Below are 5,465 nucleotides of genomic sequence, written 5' to 3'. Positions count from 1 at the left end.
AAGAGACTGTGGAGTACTCAGCCTTAAATGAGGCACCTATTTCATATCTTCTCTTCCCAAAGTTCAGGGATCATTGTGAAAGAGGAGGCAGAAAGATTATAAGAGCCAGAGGTGGTAGATGACCAGAAGGAAACTGTGTTGTCTAGATACCAGAGGGTAGTTCCACATATGAATACATAGCACTTATGAAAACATGCACAAATCCTGTGCAAACCCAAGCCAGACAAGGGCTCAACATACATGGGGGAAGTGGGCAGGAAGCCCCATTACTAGCTGAGTATCTTTTGGTAACTCATGGATGGTGGAAGAAGGAGAATCGGTTCTTATTGGTATGATGTCTGGTAGATTGACCAGACTCCATGGTATGGACTCACACCCACGGACAGACAGAAGGCATGGAATAATTGATAGGCCTTTGAAAAACAAGGATTTTAAATAAATAGATAAAAATTTAAAAAATAAAAGAATAGATAATAATTGAGGACGTGAATTGGAGGGTGTAGTTGGAAAGGGCAGGAGAGCCTGCGGGGGTCTGAATAGGATCAAAGTTCATTGTATGTAATTCTGGAATGGATACAAACATTTCTTTCCTTATAGATATAATCCACTCAATAAATAGCTTTATTATTCTTTGTGAAAAAATAATTTGTACTATTGTAAAATTGTGAAATTGGCTCCAACTTCTAGGTTTTAGCATGAAAAACAGGCTGAGTGCTCTCTGTGACTCATCTGATTCTTTGGACAATTCATGTGACCTTTAATTTTTCTTTGATATATTTATTTTTATTTTATGTAATTGAATGTTTTGCCTGCCTGTGCCCAGGACCTCTGCAAGAGCAGCCAGTGCTCTCAACTGCTGAGCCATCTCTCCAGTCCCTCATGTCAACTTTAGAGTTAGTCATCACATCTTTTCGATGGGTCAGCTCGAGCCCCTGGGAACTGAAGGTTCTCTCCTGTTTTATTATGGTGGTTATATGTAATGACACTACTCTGATTTTAATTCTCACCTTGGTTATACAGCTTGTTTTAAGGTCCATTGTGTGCTTAATGAGTTTTGGAATATTTAAATGCATTTATTGGGGAAATGATTATGATTCTTTAAATTAAAGATCTCCAAATTCAGATATGTGTGTATTTGTGTGTGTTTGTATGTGTGTGTGTGTGTGTGTGTGCATGCATGTGCACGTGTGTGTTAGGATTCCTTAAAATCATATACAATAAAACTCTGAATCCCTCTTCCATGAAATAACACAGTCAAGAATTCTTGGTTTTAGGATATAGACATTTTTGGAAATGGTATTATCTCACAGCAGGTTCCAGCCCAAAGAATCTTGCCCATCTCACACTTGAGATGACGTCTGACTCCTCCCCACCACCCCAGTCTCTTTGTATCACAGCAGCCACTCAAAATCCTGAAACCCATTGGTTTAGAAATCCTGTGCTTGCCTGTGATATCATTTTTAGGCATGAATGAGTCTGGGGTCTCATCCGTCTTGGGAGAAAATTTCCTTCCTCTGTGAATGTGAAGCACTAAGAAATTTTCTGCCCATAAAATACTAAGAAAGGTCAATGACAGAAGAACTATAAGTATTCCAGTTCAAAATAGATATGCCATAAGTAAGAATCACTAAGCCCAAGCAATTCTGAAATCCAGATTTTAAGGCCAAAGAATAATGGCCTAAGACCTGAGGCCATACATGGATCTACTACAGGCCACATGCTGTCATCTGGAGCAAAGCTGCCCATTGTCAGGACTGCTTCTTCTAACTAAAAAGAACCTTAGGTGTTATGAAGACATAAACGTTTATGACCTCCAAAAATAAGTAAATAAAACATGGCCTGCAGCCATCAACTAGCGTGCTTCCATCATGTGAGGTTAACGAATGGCACTGGCTCCTCTTGGTCACCCTGAGAATAACAAGAGGCATATTCTTGACCCTAAGTTGAGCTCCTGATGAGGAAGGAGAATTTGGATGCAGCCATGGAACTTCCAGTAGTGTGTGTTGTAACCAAGCTTGCTCACAGATGGATTCATCTAGATGACTTGTTTAGTTTGGCTTGATAGTAAGAGAGGCAACTAACAGGAACCCTTGGTGGACCCAGCATCCCCATGAGCCAGAGTCCAGCTAAGTTTCCTTCATGGCAATGTTTCTAGTGAGTGGTCCTATATGTTATGTTTTAATTAATACTTTTATTTTTATTATTTTACTCTTTAAACTTTGAAGTGAGGATTCTTACTATTCATTTAAATTCTTACAATGCTCATTAGATTTAGAAATTACAATAATTGACAAAGTAAGGGTATGAAAATCTACCATATGTCTAAATTTTTTACTTCATTTTATTTGTTTTTTTTTTTTAGTGGGTGGGTGGGCATATGCACACAATGACACACGTGTGGAGGTCAGAGGACAATTTGAGCGAGTCTGTTCTCTCATTCCACTATTTGGGTCCTAGAAATTGAACACAGATTGTTAGGCTCTATGACAAGGGCCTTTACTTCCTGAGCTACCTTGCCAGCCCTGCCTTTATCTCCAGCTATGAGGTGGACAGGGCCTACATGTTTGTGAGCATGTCTACATATGTTAGCTGTACATAAATAGGACCAAGGCCATTCATTTCCTGAAGAAGGAACGGGACGTATTTTAAGAAGAATGTCCATTATTTTGGGTTTGTTTAGTCCTCAATCTGGGAAATCTACTAGACAGGGTTCTGGTTTATATTCAAGGCATCTCATAACCTAGTATCGCAGAGCAGGTAAGAGCAAAACTATGAAAGTATGAAACTAGGCATCAAATGGGAAAGTGCACCCCATACTTTTTCATAAATTACATCAGTGGTTGCGTTAAGGACTTTAAATCCCCCCCGGAAAAGCATGTGTGTGAGCGGGTAGCATGAAATACACACATACACACACACACACACACACACACACACACACACACACACACAGTATCTATCTATCTATCTATCTATCTATCTATCTATCTGTCTGTCTATCTATCTATCTATCTATCTATCTATCATCTATCATCATCTGTCTATAATCTTTATTCAGAACTTTTAGGCCCTGTTCCTTGTAACGTAACATTCCCAAAGGGTGCACAGCTTCTCCATTTTTCTGCTCATCCCTGATGTGATACCTTTGTCTTTCTTATCTTCTCCGTAAAGGCTTTAGCCCTTGGAATTACTTTGTAGATTATCCACTTTTCACAGCAGAACGAAGAGCTTGAGGAAGCAGTGGCCCATATGAACCCTTAGAATCACACCATAGCTAACAGTGTTGGCCTTACATCCATCAGAAGGCATTACAGTTATGCTTATGATTTCAGCCAACAGTGTTTCAACAAGACAAATGACGGCAGCAGATATTTATCCCCCAAGGGTTACAAATTTGGCATGATTATGACTTTTTTCCCCACTTGTTGGGAATAAAATTCCAATAGAAGAAGATTTTCAGCTATGCAAATGCTATAGAACAGATAATTATAAACACCATCAGAGAAAGAAAGATACGTCCTTATGGGTTTCTTTTGGCTTGTATTCAGGAACATCAACTTCTGAGAATTAGATTCACCTACTAAAAAACCTCCATTAAATTAGTTAAGAGTATTACTGCATTGTCACAGTTTTGTTGCTATGGAGACTATAATCCCCAAAAGAAGTCAGACGTTGGTCTGGGTGAAGAATTATCAAGCCACATTTACAACTTTGTTTTATCATCTGAGCCTAAATATCATTGCTACTGTTACACTGGAATTATTTCTTCCCGTTAGTGACATGACGCTCGGGACGACAGAGGCTGCAGTGGCCCACAGATCTTAGTCAGCAGTTATGGCAATAAACTAAGTGAAAAACTACAGAGTTAGTTAGGACTAGGGTCATGACAACGAGGCTGCTAATAACCCTCAGGGGGAGGGGGCAGGTCCCAAGTCCCTCATCTGAAAACCCAGTTACCTCCTGACCAAGCTGTATGGGGTCATGTGGGTGGGTAGAGCATTTAGGAAGTGGAAAGTTGGCTGGGGACTTAGGACTCTTCAGTTTTGCCACCTATGAATTGTCCTTCTAGGGGAGACGGCTTTCTTTGATGTAACTACCTTTGAGTCTCCCACGTTCCTTAGAAGAAGTCCAATAAACTCAGTGGTTCACCAAGCTAAACATGAATGGAATAATTTCTTTTTCAGTTGACCCCAGTAATAAATTGATAGTTGTTACTTCTCCCCAGGAAAACACATTCTATAATTATTGTTCAAATAGCTAAACAAAAAGTAATGTTTTCAACCAAGACCAACAAACTAGAAAAGGAGCATTGAAAGAAATAGGGAATGATTCAGGGCCAGAAAAGCAACCAATGTGGAGGAAGAGGAGGGAAAAGGGTCAGTAACAGAACAGAGGCAGAAAGGGCACATAGCATGGAATATAAGTAGGAAAACACCATAATAAAACCAATTATTTGTATGCTAACTAAAAATCAATAAAATAGAGCATTTGTATTTGTAACCTCTTGTTGAAAACTCAATAAAATTACCCAGTAGTTAATAAAAGACCCAAGTTCTATCAGGGAATCCCTAAGTGTCAAATCTTTTATGTTGGTGGAAACTCATTTATAACATTTTTTCTTCACATTTTGAGTTTATTGTATTATTTTTCCCATGAGTACTAATGAGTATTAATATTAGATAAAACTTAACTTCATTAAAATAAAGGCCTTTCCTTGAAAAAAGTGTCACTGCAGAATAAATCTCATTTAGCCTTGGTAGTAAGAGGCATTTCATCATCTGAGGATATGGATTTCTAAAAATACTTTATTTATTATTTTTATTTTATGTGTATGAGTGTCTTGCCTGCACGTAAGTGCACTGATGTCATGCAATGCCCATGAAGGTCAGAAGAGGGTGTCAGATCCCCTGGAACTGGAATTATAGACAGCTGTTGGCTGCCATGTGGGTGCTGGAAACTAAGCCTGTATCCTCTGAAAGGGCAGTCAGTACTCTTAACCAATGACCCGTGTCTCTAGCCCCCCACAATGGATTCCTATAAGACAATAAAGAGATACTTGTGGTGCCCAAGTTCCCTTTTTCTCTGAAAGGGCAGTCAGTACTCTTAACCAATGACCCGTGTCTCTAGCCCCCACAATGGATTCCTATAAGACAATAAAGAGATACTTATGGTGCCCAAGTTCCCTTTTCGGCTTTAGTTCCCTCCTCACCTTCTCAGCCCCACACACTCTCAGCCAGTCTGAGCGTCTCCTTCAGTCAATAACTCACAGGAATTACAACAAATCAGAATAAACTACCATTTTATAAGATATGTTTATCCATTTCATTTTGTAATATATTTATGAAGCTAGTGTAAGACATTCTAAGAGGAGTCTCTGCCCCTACCCATGCTGGATAAGGAAATAGATTAAAGAAAAATCAGTATGTCTCTGAGTTCAATAATACCACCATATCATTTTAGGAACC

This window comes from Nannospalax galili, unplaced genomic scaffold, assembly GCF_000622305.1.
Source record: "Nannospalax galili isolate Female #2095 unplaced genomic scaffold, S.galili_v1.0 scaffold267, whole genome shotgun sequence".
In the NCBI taxonomy this organism is placed as follows: domain Eukaryota; kingdom Metazoa; phylum Chordata; class Mammalia; order Rodentia; family Spalacidae; genus Nannospalax; species Nannospalax galili.
This window is presented reverse-complemented; position numbering follows the sequence as displayed.